General features: G+C 45.7%; 1 long non-coding RNA gene across 2 annotated transcripts in view; it reads left to right on the forward strand.

Moving 5' to 3' along the window:
• The window catches only part of LOC142603886 (uncharacterized), a 204,972-nt gene that overhangs the window by 68,327 nt on the left and 120,265 nt on the right, over positions 1–16,380 (forward strand). Inside the window, exons 3-4 of one of the 2 annotated variants that reach the window (XR_012837791.1) lie at positions 6,624–6,792; positions 10,900–11,072. This is a non-coding gene — a long non-coding RNA (uncharacterized LOC142603886). Of the gene's footprint in view, positions 1–6,623; positions 6,793–10,899; positions 11,073–16,380 lie in introns of those variants that run through there. The other variant, XR_012837792.1, reaches the window with a different exon arrangement.

The following is a 16,380-nucleotide window of genomic DNA, read 5'->3' on the forward strand; positions in this document are numbered from 1 at the left end:
AATTTTGTGATTTGCGCAATGGGATCTTGGTATCTGAGGGGGGTTCCTGTGGTAGTGCCTGTAGCAGTAGTGGTAGAAATAATAATAATAAACCCAACAACAACAATAAGCTGAACAAACAGGTGGTGGGAGAAGAAGCAGAAATGTGACGTGACTTTCCAGGTGTCACGTTAACAGCTCAGTGTCAGAGCCTGGAAAATAAACCCCCCCCGTGTGTCCTGGCTGCCAGTCCAGTGCTCTGGGCTGGAGAGGACAGCACTGGCTGGTGACGTCTCCTGATCTGGGTTGATTTACAGTCTGTGCAGATCAGGGAGAAAGAAATGAATAATACAGATCATTCTTCGTAACTGTGGATTTCCATTTTTGCTGTGTTATTTTAAACCCTAACCTTAAAATCCTTTTAACCTTCAATCCTGTTAAACCTAGCCCTGTAAATCCTGTTATCTACTACCCTGAACTATTGTAACTTAGCCATTATTTTAGCTGCCCTGTGCTTGAAGAAAATGGCTAGTGATTGAGACATTAGCCCAGGAGCTGGCACATTTTTTAAATTTCCAAGTCCTCTTTGTTGTCAGAGATCCTCTGAAAGTTGCTTTGCTTCTGTCTTAGATGCTCGCACATAAAACAGGAATCTCAACTTGTCTGACAAGTGTTAGATAAATGCACAGAAATTTGGGGATGCCCCAAATTTCTTAGCTTGTGGTTTTTATTATCAGGAATTTTTAACCTTGGTGATTTGCAAATGCCATCCATCAGTTATGGCTGGTCCCTGCTAGTCCACTGCCAGGCATCTGGGACCTGCTCTGGGTTTCTTTGCCATCAAATGGTCTAGTCTTCACTAGGAATTTATTTTTCCTTGTGCATAGTGATCCCCCACCTTCTTCTCAGATAATGGGCTGATGGAGCAGTGCTGCATGATTGTGAGCCCATCCTCTAAAGACTTTAATCCTCCAAAGTAAAAGTGAAATGCTCGCTTTGTATGACTCCTCTCACTGTGCTACACCCTTGTTTGTGGGCTGCTGGGTTCCTGCTCCCTTCCTCCCAAGCATGCTTGGTGAGCTCCTGTAGAGATGGACGTTTCTTCATCTTCCTACTCTGTCGGTCTTGAAGGGAGTCACTCTGGGGACTATCACAGCATTGCATTGCTATCATTTTACAAGACTGTTAAAGTCAACACATGTTTGATGTTCATATCAATTGATGCTGTCCCCAGCTGGGGGAGAACCTCCACAGTCTCCAGTTATTTACCTACCACTGACCCAGTGAGTGAACCCATATTTACACAGGGAAAAGCATGGAAGTGGTTAATCTGAGATGGTTGGGCAGGCATCTCTCTGCCTGTCAGCTTTACATCCCTCCAGATGTGACACCTGATAGGGAAGCCACTGGTGGGAACTGACAAAAGGATACAGAGGAGGCAGATAAGGAATAGCATGAAATTTTCTTTTGCTTCCCTGTGAGTGCAAGGGAAGAAACCAGCAGGTGTTTTCAAGGGGCAAATAGCTTGCATTGAACACCAGAAACCCAATTCTCATCTCTCAGGATAGTCTTTCTAAGCCTCTTGTGAACCTAACTTCTTGGCTCTGGCCGGCAGCTCAGTATGGTTGTTGAGTAGATTCAGATATCTGCACATCTGTAAATAATGAACGATAGCAATTACATGTTCTTTCTGAAAGACAAAGCAGAACATTGAATACTGTTGGCAGGGAGCAAAGCCCAGGAGGACCAAGTTTAGGGCTGCTGATTTGAACCGTCCCCTCTATTAAAGGGGCACAGTTGTCACGGTGGACTTGTCTGAAACCTAGTGCTTCCAGCCTTTATGGTTCCTTTTACTTTCACCTCTCCCATCGTTCTTACTCGGGCAAAGTAAGGGCTGACTAACGGTGGCAGGAATTGCCTTTTCATTCCCTCCTTCCCTCTTTTGGCTTTCTTTTCAGTGCTCCTTTCTTTAAGGAGCATGCAGGAGCTTTGATCTACGGATCTGCAGAATGTAGATGGGGAAACTGAGGCACAGGGAAAGGTACAGTGCTGAAAGTGGCACAGTGTCGGTGTGGGAGTGAGCAGCAGAACCAGGCAGAAAGCCAGCCTCTCCTGATTCCTCGTCCTGTGCTCAAGCATTAGAGATGGATGCCATTTCATTTCTGGCAAAACAAATAAATCCCTGCATGTGTTGTCCCTGGCACATTTCATACTCATTTTCAGCTTGTGAAGAGCCACAGATAGCCTTCTGCAGTACAGTGGATTTCAGAGTCTGACTTACCTTTAGCACATTTGGATCCCCTGCGCTTGCCCATCCCAGGACCTGTTTGTATTGTACGTTTAAGCCCAATAGCGGGGAGTAAGCCTGTTTTGGTGCAATGAGTTCATACATGGAACCACGCCAAAGCTTAATGAGCAATCAGAAAGGTGAAGGAACATTCAACATGCTTATTTGTCACTGCTGCTGCTCCCAGGGGTGTCCTTTAACCCTCTGAGTTCACCTCTATATATTATGCAAGTTTTGTTTTTGTGCTTAGTGGAGTGTGTAATTGTCCCTTCAGTGACTTGAAGAACTCTGAATGTTCAAAGACCATTTGGGGAGCAGGGGGGTAGAGGGGGAAACCCAAGCAGATAAGTGACCTATTTAGGCAAGGTTCACATTGATTTCACTTTCTGTTTGGTTTGCATAACTACTGCTAATATGGGCACCTCTTCCTTCTGCACTAAACTCCAGAACTGCTGGCGAGAGGTTATCTTACTTCTTGGTTGTTAGTGATCTCTGTGTTACGTGGTGGAGCCTTACAGGCATTGAGTCTGATACACCTGGAGATAGGTTCCAGCTACCATAAGCTAATAAATGAAAATAATTGGCCTTTTTTACCTCCAGATGGAATAAAATTCCCCAGATCCTCATGCAATATTCTGGAATATTCAGAACAAATTCAGAACACAGTTTACTTGGGAGTATCTAGAAGGATAAAACGCTGTTCTTAATATACATACATAGAAACGTATATGAAAACCACGATGAAACTTTTGCCATGTACTGCTCTTGCCCTGCCCTGCCCGCCAGCAGCAGAGAGCAGACCCATCTCCCCAGGGGAGCTCCCAGGGCGATGCGGGAGGTTAACGCTGCAGTTCCGGGGTAACCTCTGACGGTTGCACAGGTGCTTGGGTGGCAGTGGGGTTAGCCATGTAGGCAAAACAGGCAGGGAAGAGGCAGGCCAGATCTATGCGTCTGGACACTTACAAATGTGGGCCATATGAAAGTGACAGGTTTGGAGGAGAAGATAGAGGGATGTGCTGGCTTGGAGATTTGGCCCGGGACCAGGAACATTGCTGAAGGCAGGGTGGAAGCTCCCTGTTATAGACAAATGCAGCTGTGGTTAAGGTGGTTCTTGAGGGCAGTCTTTGTTCAGGCAATTTAAAAAGAAACATGTAAACTTACACCTGCACGAAGCACATTCGTGTGGGTCTGAGCCAAACCCTGTGGAAGTTGGGAGGAATCTTTCCACTGACTTCAACGGGCTGAGTCCAGATCCCTGGTGATTGGTTTGAAGTGACACATAGACTATTTTTGTCTGACAATTTTTTCCTTTCTGTATTTTCCAAAAAACACCAGTAAGAGAAGAGCAAGTGAAAACTTCATCTGTTTTGCTAAAGAAGAACTGAAGGTTGTATTATTCACTAGTATCCCAGGGCTGTCTGTACAGATTGTGGGCTGCATAGCTGCAAAATTGAGAGGTCTTTTTTTTTAATGAGATAAGTAATCTAAGCTATTTACATTCTTGTTCTACAGATTGAACCAATGGAATGGAAAGGTCTCTGGAAACATTAACAAATGTGGTGTTTACTTGCTTTAGTGCATTACTGATTGCAGTAGGCGTATGAGATAATTTTTTTCTAAATTTGTAGAAACAACTAACGAATTCTGCCATGATCTCTGAAATAGGACGCTCGCCAGTAGTAGTCTAACACAATGGCTGGCAGTATAGGGCTCACTGTGCACTTGAGTTCTGTTTCCTTGAAGTTCCCTTTATCTTGACTTTTCTTCTGCACCCTTACTAGGTGTAGGCTTTCCTGCTGCCATCAGTAATATGGATCAGTGGAGTCCTCCAACTCTAGGATTGAGGCATTAAACATAAAATTCTTCTCTACTGCCTAACTGCAGAAGTTTCAAAGGAGTTTGGTTGCTGTTTTGTGGATAGATATCGTTCTAAGGGATTTTGCAGTTGAATAGCTGCAGATGGGTTGGTATACAAACTTTCCTGTTGCTGTACAAGGAATGTGTAAGAAAGCACTGACTGATGCATCTCTAGAGACATCATGCAAGAGCTTAACTTAGTCTTTTTAATAGAAACTTGGATCTCAAGCACTACTCTTGTGTAATGACAGGGAAAAGGAAAAACTAACAAGCTTGCTTTCTTTCAAAATCCTTCAGTAGGCTTTAAAGAGGGGCTTTGCTAACAGCACCACGTATAAGGGTGAAAAGATGACCGAAGTGCTGATGAAAAACTTTTTAAATGCAGTTGGAGCAATGTGATAGATAAGTAAGTCAGAGCTGGCAGCCTTTCCAAGCAATGCGTGTGGCTGTGTTTTGCTATGTCTAATTATTGGGAGTGCCTTTCCCAGAGTTGTGATGATCTGAATGACCAGTGAGAGACCGTGACTCCCCTTGAATCCAGAGGAGTGTCTGCGGGAGCTGCGACCCCTCTCTCTCGTTCCCCTCTTTTAACCCTGCTTCAGCTAACGTGCATCCACCTGCATGCAGACGTGGTGTTGGTGCCCCAGCGGATGGATCCCAGGAGCAGGGTACAGCAGTGACAAACCTCTCACATCCACGGCACGTCCAAAACCTTTCCTGCATGTCCTACTTCCAGCAGAAGACTGTACTTACCCTCTTACAATTTTTGCTAAATCATGGTCTTCTAACATACAGTTTAAACTTTCACAATGCTTTGCAACTCCATCCGCAAGAGTTTGTCTTTAGATTTAATGTATTTTGCCCTTTGATTAAAGCTTCTGCTGACAGCACGTTTGGCTAGGGACGCACCAGCTCACAGAGCAGGGTACATGATGGCAAAAGAAGTCTGTTGTGCTCTGAAAGAGTTATTATTACTGCTTGCATTTTCAGTCACAGAGCTGGACTTCAGCTTGCTACTTCACAGATTCCAAAACCATAATTACCGGCTGCTGCTTCTGCTGTGAAACACTTTATTAAGTCTTTAGAGTCATTAAGGATTTTCAGGAAATTTATGGGAGCTCAGGTCATGTTGCCTGTTTGTTTATATAGCCCAGAATCTGCCAAAAATGTGGCCTGTAGAGTTTCTATAGTGAAGCCTGCGCTCACCCACATCTGCTTGAGAGACTGATGGAAACTGCCTGTTTCATCTTGCGTTGCCCTATCTGTGTGTGAGCTGTCGTGGGCAGTGGGGTGCAGCGCTGCGTCAAAGAGCAGAGAAGGATTCCAGCAAAATTAAGTGAAGCTGAGACAATTTCTTGCTGGAGACAGTGACTTCTAGAGCAGTCGAAGTCCAGACACTGGTGCTATAAGCTCAGGTAAAGCTGGCACTGCCCGTAGTGGGAGAAAGGAATGAGCTCAGAACAGGTAACAAACCTGGGAATTGGTCCCAAGTGTTTTAAGGGACTATTGTTTCCTCCTACCTTGGATCTAAGGGAGCCAAGGGGAGTTCAGGGCTCACATGGCTACTTGAGCCAGACAAGCTGTGGCTTTATAAGGGATCGTGCTTGACTGAAGAGCATTAGTATTCAGCAGGATGGCTCAGAGGCCATTCTAAGTCCAAGTACCCTAAGTCCCGTAATTTAATTCATCTGCTCCTTTTTTTTTTTTTTTTTGGACAAAGTTTACATTTTGGGCTTTGCAAATACAGTGTTGTGTCACAAACATGTGGCATCAAACATGACTTGCCCAGTTGTCACACGGACGTGTCTGCCATGCTGAGCCAGCTTAGCAATGGAAGGCAACCTACAAAATATATTGTACTGTCACAATGTTCTGTAGTGTTTGGGGATACGTTTCCAGTCCAGTTAAAAGGTACGTGTTATTACAGACCTCAGAGCTAGCTTTTTATTCTGCTGTTAGAGATCTGTATTTTTAAAGCTGAAATCGGGAATCCAAACTGGCAGCATTCAATGTAAAATAATTGTGTCTTGGTCTGTAGAGCATTCATCTATTACAGGATTAAAAGCACTCGTAATGAAGAAGGCCAGTTACGATTACAGTCTCTCTATAATCGTGTGTAGTACAGTCTAAAGATAACTTTACAGCAACCAGCTCACTTCTGACACCAGTCCAGCATGGTCTGTACTAATGTCAAAGCAGAGGCTGATGGCTGTCCCTACAGAAAAGGCTTACCCCATTCTCGGGGAACAGAAAAGCCCAGTGTTTCTGCAAGCAAGCCAGACTAGTGTGTCTGCGTCTACACTGCTGTGCAGCTTTGTGGCCAGACTGCATGATTTATCTCTGGGTGCTCCCTGGGATTTACCCAGCTGGTCCCCTGGGATGGAGCCGTGGGTCTCCCCTCTGCTTTGAAGTGCCCTTAGCAGCATGGATATCTGCTGCAGGCAAGTCCTCCAGCTGACTCGGACCTGATAACCTCTGTCTCTCCCATCTGGACTTGCAGTGACAGCACATGTACAGCATCAGGCAGACGCAGCGGTCTGGGGTCTTTCTCAGTGCCTCTTGGGATTGCCTGCCAGAAGGTCGACAGCCTGAGCCCAGCTGGAAAGTGAAATGCCAGCGTGTGCCTCTGGATCTTGGGACTGCCTCAAGGTGCTCCAGAGACTCCAAAGGTAAGTACAAGATTGGCACTTGCCCAATAACATAGGCACATTTTCCAGTATCCCTGTGTTAATAATAATTATAGTCAGCTATAGCCCGGAGCCTATAAAGCTTTCCATCCTCATTTGTCTTTACAGACCAATAGGTGTGTAATGTAGGCTAGTAATGATACTAATTATTATCCATGAATTTCAAGGACATAGAAGCCGGTGCCAGCACAGGATTAGATACCTCCTGACTCTCAGACCTTTAACAGGCCACTAGTTTCTCTTTCTCACCAGTGTTAATCGGCACAGCTTTGCTGACACAATGGAAGTGTCTGCAAAAGCAAAGGCAGCTCTGCCTTGGCAGCGTGCCTCAAAGAGCTCCAGGCAGGGGAGGATGAGATATACCATACGCCTCCATTTCCTGATTTGCAGTATATCAAGATATAGACAGGTCTTTATTTTTTGATGTGAAAGCAGAATGAAAAACTAGGTTAAATCAGTCTTGAGGGATATTAAGCCAGTTCTCAGGAAGCCTATGCAATTATTATGCCTCATCCCAGCCTTCTTGATTGGGAACATGCCTTTAAGAACATGATCAGCCCCAGGAGATCTCCCCCGTAGCCTGGGAATTCCACCCTGTCTGCTGACGAGGAGGGAGGCTGGGCCACAGAAACTCTCCATTCAGAAGGGAAAGCTTTTCTTCCTTTCCCCCCGCTCTTTTTTTTTTTTTTTTTTAAATTATAAATGTGCAAGTCAGATTCTTTTGTCAACCAAATCTAATGGGACTGGCCTGAGCTGAATGGCTGGTCTGTGTGATGCTCGGACTCAGTTTCTTTTCAGGTGCTCGTTTCTTGTTTCCATGAGATGACGATTAGCATCTGCCTTTGGGCTTAGAGCAGCTGTGGGCACTGCGCTGTGTCCCTGGCTGGAGGGTGCTTGTGGGAGATGTAATTTGTCATGTTAGACTGGCTGGGTTTGGGTCTGAAGAGGTGCCTCTTCAGTCCCTGTGTTATCACACAGCTGTGAAAATAGTGTAGGGCCAGGAGTGAGGATTTTTTTTTCTCTTTTAAAAGGTGGGAAAGGCCTTCAAGGTTTGACTTTCTTGGATATTGTCTTCTGCTCCTGGTAAAGAGTTAGGCTCTCAGTTCAGCTGATATCAACTGGTTGTGAGGATGATGAAGGGAATAAAAAAGTTAACCAAATCTCAAGGAGTTATCCCTATTCTCAAGGCCCACATGCCTGTGGTCTCCTTTGCTTTCTTGTGAAACTCCTGAGCTACCTGGTCTCAGGCTAGCTGGGAATCAGGTCCTTGAATCTGAGTTTGTTTTCCAACAGCATTTAGAAAACAGGTTCCCAGATAGAGCATTTTATTGATTTGACATTCTGATAAAATCCACCCAGATCTGGAATTCCTAGTGAAGAAAAATAACTCCAGCCACTGCAACTGAAAGAATGTGAAACCTTCAACCTGGCAACTGCTGGAATGGGCTTCCCTTCCATCCCCCCGTCCTCCCCGCAGCCCCCAGCCCCAGGGAAACATGTGGTCCATACACACACACACACCCCCAGCCACACACAGCTTGCTCTGTTGGGAAATTTACAGTTTGCCTTTGAGAGTGACCATCCATTATGGTACAGTGCAGCTGTTCATGTGAAGACAGCTTTAAACTCTTCCAGAAATTGCTGGCACACATCTGTGGATGTCTCTCCCTCCGCCCCTTGCTCAATCTCTTGGGGCAGAAGTGCTGCCACCCTCTCCACCCTTGGGAGTCACAAGGGAAAAGCTGGTGGCTGTGTGCACGTCCCACCCGCACGCCCGCTGCATGCCAGTTCTTTTGTAAATGTAACATCACACACACACATCTCCGTACCCTGCTTGCTGAACAAGGCAGAGATCTGCCCCTTGTTGTGAACCTCTCATGCATGTACTGATGTTTAACTTTGAAATAACAGCTTCCCCCAGCTCTGCTCTGATTGCATATTAGACCCTGGACCAGCTATTTTATAAGGTGCTGAGATGGCATCCACTCTTAGTTGATGCTGCAAGATCCCAGCTCATGGTCTATGTTCCTCCATATGTTCAGCGCAAAGTGGTCTATGCACACAAGGATGTGCAGACAGCTCTGCACGATGCCCCCCGCATCGTTCCTCACTCACCTTCCTTTCATCACTGCATTAAGTTACAAATCTTCCTAAGTCTGCTTCGATGGGGCCTGAGTGCCTAAGTCACCGGATGGTACAAACATTCAAAGAGGGCACGTTAGCATCTGTGTTCTCCAGGAGTAACCTCATGTCTCTGCAGTTGTTGCTCCACCTCATAACTGCAGGAGGAGGAAGGAGACTCATACGCTTAGCTGGCTGAATAACGTTTCCCACACAGTAATTTTGTCAAAACCAAGTTGTTGACATGGCAGTGAGTTCCCTTTGTCACCCTTGTCCTGCCTGGGTGACAGGACGCCCTCCCATGGGTGTGCAGGGATCTCTGCGGTGCCACAGCAGAGAGCACAGGGCTGCGGCAGACCTGGGCAGCAAGAGTTTGCTTTTAACCCCTGGGCAATCCCCCTTCCTTCCCCAGGACAGTACGGGATGCATGTGAATTCTGAATTAAGTCACCAGGAGGGATCTGAAGTCAGGAATTGCACCAGCACATCTCCCACTTCCATGGACAGTAACCTGCTGTGTTGGTACATGGATGGCCCAGAGGCCATTTGGGTTGCTGTGGCTTTTGGGAGACAGAGTACCCCGAGCATCTCTGTCCCTAAGGCGGAGGGTTTGGGTGGCTCCGATCGACGTGCACAGTCCATAGGAGGACCCCTGAGGCTGTGCTCAGCTCCGCATCGGGCAGCCCAAGGCCAGCTGTGGTCTCTGCAGAGAGCTGAGGCTCCTCTGATGGTTGGCAAGGTGGCACTGGCGTGAGAGGTGGCAACCGCAGGGTTACTGCAGCCCGTTGAGAGCAGTAGGGATCCCAGAGTGGGAAAAAAATGGACACCATGTGGCCAAGAACTATACTTTAAAATGTAAGCAATCCAGTTGTTTCCAGCCAGCGGCTTTTCCCCAGCTGTTCGTTTCCAATAGAGTATTATGATCAGTAATTGATACTCTCAGATGTCTCTGCACAATCCCCAGAGAAGAATGGCCAGGGCAATATATTTTTTTCCCAACTCACTGGAAAATTGAGCCCCAGCTGGGGCTAATAAGTGCTTTCATTAAAATACTGATCTTAATCCAAAGCTGAGAATAATGTCTCCTCTGTATTGCAGCTCTCCTCAGCTCTGACATGGGCTATGCTTTTTAACAAGAAATGAAAGGAGGATGAATAGACACTTCTCGCCCCAACATCATAACACCACCAATGTTAGGTCCCAATGAGGTCAATGTTTTTTTGATTGCACCAGTGGAATGTGTTCTTGTTTTTTCCACGCAACGAGCACTTTCCAGTGATGGAGATGGGGTGTATGGCCAGCGTACCCCTCCAGCCTCCTCCTGACTTCATCCTGCTCCACTGACCATGGGTGGTCTCATCAGTAAGAAAATGGGGAGCAAGAATGCTTGTCCGGGTGCTGTGTGCATGCCAAGATGTGTGTGTTGGACTGTAATGCGGAGGCAAAACCGTTCCATGATTTCAACACAAGAGTTCATTTTGTCCTCCCGCCTCTTCATTTTCTTCTGGCCAAGGAAGAGAGATTATTACTTAATATTTACTTATCCAGAGCTCCTCAGATGGAGAGGTGATTTGCAAATCACATCTTGAAAGGTCAAAGGAGTTTTCCCCCATTCTCATGCTACCTGCATACAAAGAAAGAGGAGAGTTCTCCCCATTTTTCTAGGAATAGGGCTTGTAAATTGCTGGGTAAAGTTCAGGAATGACAAGAGCCTAGTTTCATCGTTTTAGATACTATCCTGTTTCCAAGGCTGGGTATGAGTTTTGTTCTGATCAAGAGCAGGAGGATAAGGCATGTCTTGCTAAGTGTTTGTGGTGTTTGGCAAGCCATGGAGTATAACATAGGACATAACTCCTCTCCCTCGCTTCCCTCACTCCCATTCATCCTGTTATTGCTCTGTTATATCTTTGGTTTGAAGAACGTCCAGTCTCTGCTCACATTTTTTTCTACTTGTGCTGTTCTGCACCAGAAGGCCACAGACAGGGATGCTCTGTGAGAAGTCTTGGATGTCATGGGAAGAGAGAGTCTCAAGATGTTTTGCAAGTAAGACTGGCTGGAAATCTCAGAAGAGTCTTCTGCGTGTGCATCTGGGTGAAAACACATGAAGCTGATGGCTATTTGAGGATGAATTACTGTGACTCATTGCTGGAACAGGAACACGTATCTTGGCGTTCCTGTGAGGAACGCTCCAGGCACACATAAAGGTACGGTTAGATAAAATCTTGGTAGTTGAGGTGTGTTATGAGGAACAGCTGAACTGTGGAATGCTTCCCTGAAGTGATCCCTCTATTTTTCACCCGTTCTCTCTCAGTGTCCAGCCTTATGGCTACAGTTTTACTTGTGGGGGGAAAAGGGCATTCCAGGTAGCAGAGTTAGAAAGCAAAGTGCACAAAAATAGAGAATTCTTCAGATACCTCTGAAAACATGTGATCATTTGCTCTCTGAGGAGTCGTACAGCTCTGGGGAAGACTTTTTTATCTCCTTTAATGAATGGCTGTGTGATTTATTCTTTTCCCTACTGAATCTAGGATGCCCTCTTTGAACATCAGCACCTCTTTTTCGCACTCGCTGGGCAATAAAAGCGAAGGGCCAGGCTTTGATAGTTTCACTGACATCAGATTGTACATTATTTCTTAAGAACTGCCCTTCATTGACACTGCTCGTAACTAGTGCTCATTGCAGGGAGGGAATTCAGAGTCTGGGTGTCACCCATCTATAAAGCAGTGTAACACCCCAAATTCATACCTGATAGAAGAGGCCTTACACAACACTGAATGCCCCTTGTAATATGAAGGACCAGTTCTCCCTGTGCTGCTCATTTCACTGAAGTGGGTTATCTATGACCTTACTGGAGGTCGTAGATCCTTTTTTGAAATCCTCTTGCTTTGTCACATTCTATTCAGTCTTCAGTGTAAGGATACGACTGGTTTCGGCTATCCTTCTATGGATCTATGGAGTTGGCAACACTTTATGTTTTAGCACCGAACCCTCACAAATTCAGCGGACCTTGACCTACACTGGCTATTCTCAGGTAAGTGAGATAAAGGTCAGGTCTGTTTGACAAAGAAAATAGCAGAACTGGAGTTAAAATTGAGGCGTTAAAGACGTTCCATGTGAATTTAAGAATGGAAAATACAGAGATTTCACAGCAAATCTAAAGCATTGCACTGCTTAGTCAAAACTAAAGTTAAGAGTTGGGCTTAGAGATCACAGCTGGAAATTACTCTCCTGAACTGCACTCAGAGACAGACTGCCGCAGAGCCCCGGACCTTCCAGGACTTCTCTGTGCTCCGACCACTGCACCCAGGTCTGGCATCGTAACGGCCCTCAAGCTCACAGCATCCTATCCAGATGTTCATCCTACTGCTTAACAATATGTCTGCGCATTTATCTTTGCCTGTAGTATCATCTTGCATTTAGTCTGTAGGGTCCTCAGGGCAGGAACTGCCTTGTTTGATTTTTTGTGGAGCACCTGACACTTCTAAACCTGCTCTGCAATGCTGCAACACCACTGTGCACTTGCCTGAGCCCTGTTTGGAGGACATAGGATGTCTCCTGTTACCATTACAGGGTAACCTGCAGTGAGTATCCGCAGCATAGCTCTGCCCTGCTGCCAGCTGAAATCTGTTCAGCTTCCCAACCAGCCAGAGAAGGACAAGCCGTTCATTTAGATTGCACATAACCCTTTATAAGCCGGGAAGCCGAGAATAGCAGAGAGAGGGGTTGGCAGACTCCCCTGTGGATTAAGAAGGAGCTATTTGTTCTCATAATTACTTGTCTAGGAGAGGGGTCTGTTTGACAGTGTTTTCCTGCAAAGCATCATGTTTGCCCTGAAGCCAAATAAAACCTTGGTGCAAACTCCTGCCCAAAGAGAAGAAAAGGCAACTCAGAGGGAGTTTATGTAAATAAAAAGGCTGTAGCTGTTTCAAAGCATCTCTTGTGCATCAAGCAAGTGTGATCCCTAATATCTCAGATGCCTAAAAGGCTCTTTAATATCCAGGAACAGGCACAAACGTGAGCTGGTTTCCCTTCCCCTTCACTTGAGGGTTTTTAACTGTTAGGTCAGACCCCTCTCCCACCTTGCTCCACTGCCCACCCCGTGGGTTTCCTGATGTGTTTCAAGAGATGCCAGTGCTGAAAACGTGTGTATTCCTTTCCCTGGGCAGAGCTGGCCAGGAGCTGCCTTCTGGGGTAGCTGGAGGGATCAGGTGCTCTCTAGTCGTTGTTTCCCACAAATACAAGGTCTGGGACGGCTGAGAGCAATTTGGGCGTAGTGGCTGCTGCTTGGCTGGTAATTGTGGCTTTTGGGTTTTGTGTTACCCGCTGACTAATCCTGTGCAATCTTCTCAGGCTTCCAAAGCATAGTTCAAGTCAGACTATTCCTACTTCTCCTCCCTTCAGGCTGTGATGATGAGATTTGACTTTTGTATGGGAGGGGGCATTTCCCTGCAGACCTGACCTCTGCTAGACCACCAGGCACAGCATCGGCAGTGCTCAAATGGCAAAAGTGAGGGTTGGGCAAGCGACTCTTGATTTCAGAGGTTTTCTTTTGTTATTTCATCAACTTTAATCACTTTACCATCATCTCCAGTAACAAATGCACCTAATTAATGGGTAGAAGTATTATTGCCCTCTGTGGGATATGATCTGAATTGCTCAGCTTTGTCCTACACGCTGTGTCGTGCTCGGGGCAGAGGGAAATCAGCCACGCGGTGAGTGGGGCAGGTGTGTGTTTTCGGAGCAGGCAGACCTGAGTTCCTGGTGAGTAACTGCTGTGAAATTCAGAGTAGCTGTGGTGTCCTGATCCCAGGTAAGAGCGGAGATCCTGTTGAAAATACAGGAGGGAAAATAACATCCTGACCTCTCTGAGGCTATACTGGCTCCAGAGGGAATAACAAACCATAGTTTGGTTTTTGTTGGAAAATTCTGTATCTATGACTTGAAGACACATAGGGAGCAGGTGCACTGTGCAGGGAAACAGCAGTTAGCAGCTGAAGTAAAGCCCCTGAACATTGAGAGATGACTTTTGCAGTTATTTAGCCTCTTTCTTGGTTCCCCTGATATTTCCCGTGAAAGACAAGTTTCTTCCTTCCCTTGTGCAAATGCCTGAACTGAGGCTAGCACAGCACATGCGCATCAGATACTCGCAGCTGCCCTGCCTGCACAGGGGCTCTTCCAAGCCTGCAGTGCTTTGGAGACCTGGAAGGGAAAGATGCCTGGTGACCTGATAGTTGTCTCAAGTTGATATAACTGCTGCTTTCCTTGGCTTCTGTGAAATGCTTGGTGGAAAAATAATGACTGGGCCAAATCCTGTTATTTTACATCAAGGTAATCAAAGTGGTCACTTCACTGGCTGCTTCAGAATAAGCTATTTCCTCTCTGAATAAGCCAGTTTGACGTCCAGCTTCTCTCCCCTTTGAAGAGCAAGTGGGTTGGTGACTGAATGTCCAGATAAAACACCTTCAGATTAAGCTGGGCGTCAACTTCTGAAGACATTTGGCTGTGTAAGACTTCATCTTCTTGTGCCAAAGTCAAAGCAACTCTAGAATTTATTAAAAGAGGGGTGTGTGCAAGTAGAACAATGTAAATGAAATAAAATGATGGACCTCAAACTGACAGCAAAATTTTGAGGACTTCTAAAGAATGTTTCAAATAATCATTTAAAAGTTTGGATTAACATTTTGGTCACTGACTCTTGTACAAAGCTGATAAAATTATCTCATTTTAATCAGTTTTACTGTTTCCACAATCTTTTAATCAGCTTTTCTGGTTAGATTTGTGAGTTTTTCTCAGTGGTAGGTTGCAAACTGTTTATGTCCATGTCCAAAAAGCTCTGGTTCCCTTAAGAATAAGTCTTTGCCCTTAGGGGTGTGATTTCTCCTGCTGACGAGACCTTCCTTGCACACATGTGATTAGGTTGCCATACTGGTTTGGTTACAGGATTATGTTTTCAATTGATAATTGTAACACTTTTGTGCCTCAGTTTCCTTTTCTGTGTATTGATTCTCCCTGCTGCAGATGGACAGAGGTGGATGCTCTGTGGTGTAGATGCTTGGCTCCCATAAAGTGCTTTAGGATTCATTGATGGATCATTCCTTCCAAGATGGAAGTAATCCTTGCCACACCTTGTGTTATACTCTCTTTTTCATAAGAGGAGGATATACTTTTTCTTACCTTGATATAGGACTCTAAAAAGGTTGGTTTACACCCCCCCCTCTGTCTCTTACTAGAGACCTGTATGGTAACCCATTTACACTACGTAGGGTAAAAGAAAGACTAGAGTTGGTCTCTAATATTACACTAAAAGGTTTCCAGTATAGCTGACCTTAGTCTCCTCTAGTCTGTAAGAAAACTCTGCTTGCACAAAACAGCCCTTTTTTGAGTGAGATCTATGTGCTTTGAAACCCACAGTTAATCAGAGTTTCAGAAGCTGCATCTGGATAGCATCCCAGCCTTTCAGAGCTAAGGTGTGCTCGGATCAATGGTATGGCTTCAGGTCCTTATGCAACTGAAACCCTTCAAGGATACACTTTCTTCATCCCAATAGATGCTACCCTATAAATAGGATCAGTCGATACTGATGGAATTTGGTTTTTTATCAACATTAATATAATAAAGGAGGCTTGAAGATTTTGGAAGGAGATTGTCTGCTGTGTGGTAGCTTGTTCCAGTGAGGAGACAGTACAGGATGAAGAGGTGGGGGGGGTGGGTGGTTCATCAGCAAGTTGCTGCACTCACTTGTAGAAGCGTGTGACCTGGCTGTAAAACGTTCGCCATCCCTCTGGAGGTGAAAACACCCAGTGCCCTTGTCTTTCAGGAGTACTGGTCCTTAAAAGACCCTCTTCTGCTTTTTGTGGCTGCGGTCAGATATCCAGCAGTGATGAGCTGGTTTTCTATGTTTGCTTTATTTGTCACGTTGAGCTGGCGGTGTCGAGTGCCGCAATTGACTGGGCAGCCGAGCTGGCAGTGGAAATGTCCAGACAGCCCATGAACAGCAGCTTAATGCATGTGCAGGTACGGTATGTATTTATATCTGAATGCATAGTCTGTGTGTGTGCACATGTGTTCCTGGGAAAGTTTTTGAGTGAGTGGCTAATGCATCTCAATTACACCCCAGTCTGGAGCAACAGCCTTGCGAAGGAATTGAAAAGCTGTAAAGAATCCACTGAAGCTAAAAACACCATTTGGTTTCCTTCGCCGGAGGGACACTCATCAATATCTCTTTCTGTTAATATCAGAGGGTTAAAGCCTTGGCAATGTTCTCAGCCGCCAGATGCAGGCAGAGTTCAGACGCAGGCAGAGTTTTTTTGTGGAAGGCGATTTCATTGCTGTTGGGTTAAAGCTCCAATTTTGCCTGACGCTGCAAGTTTCTTAAAAGCAGCGAAAAAGAGATTGGTGTACAGGCTGCTGGCTTCTTCCCTTTGTATGTGTCCTGTGAATGAACTGGCCT

Source organism: Balearica regulorum, chromosome 14 (genome assembly GCF_011004875.1).
Source record: "Balearica regulorum gibbericeps isolate bBalReg1 chromosome 14, bBalReg1.pri, whole genome shotgun sequence".
In the NCBI taxonomy this organism is placed as follows: Eukaryota; Metazoa; Chordata; class Aves; order Gruiformes; family Gruidae; genus Balearica; species Balearica regulorum.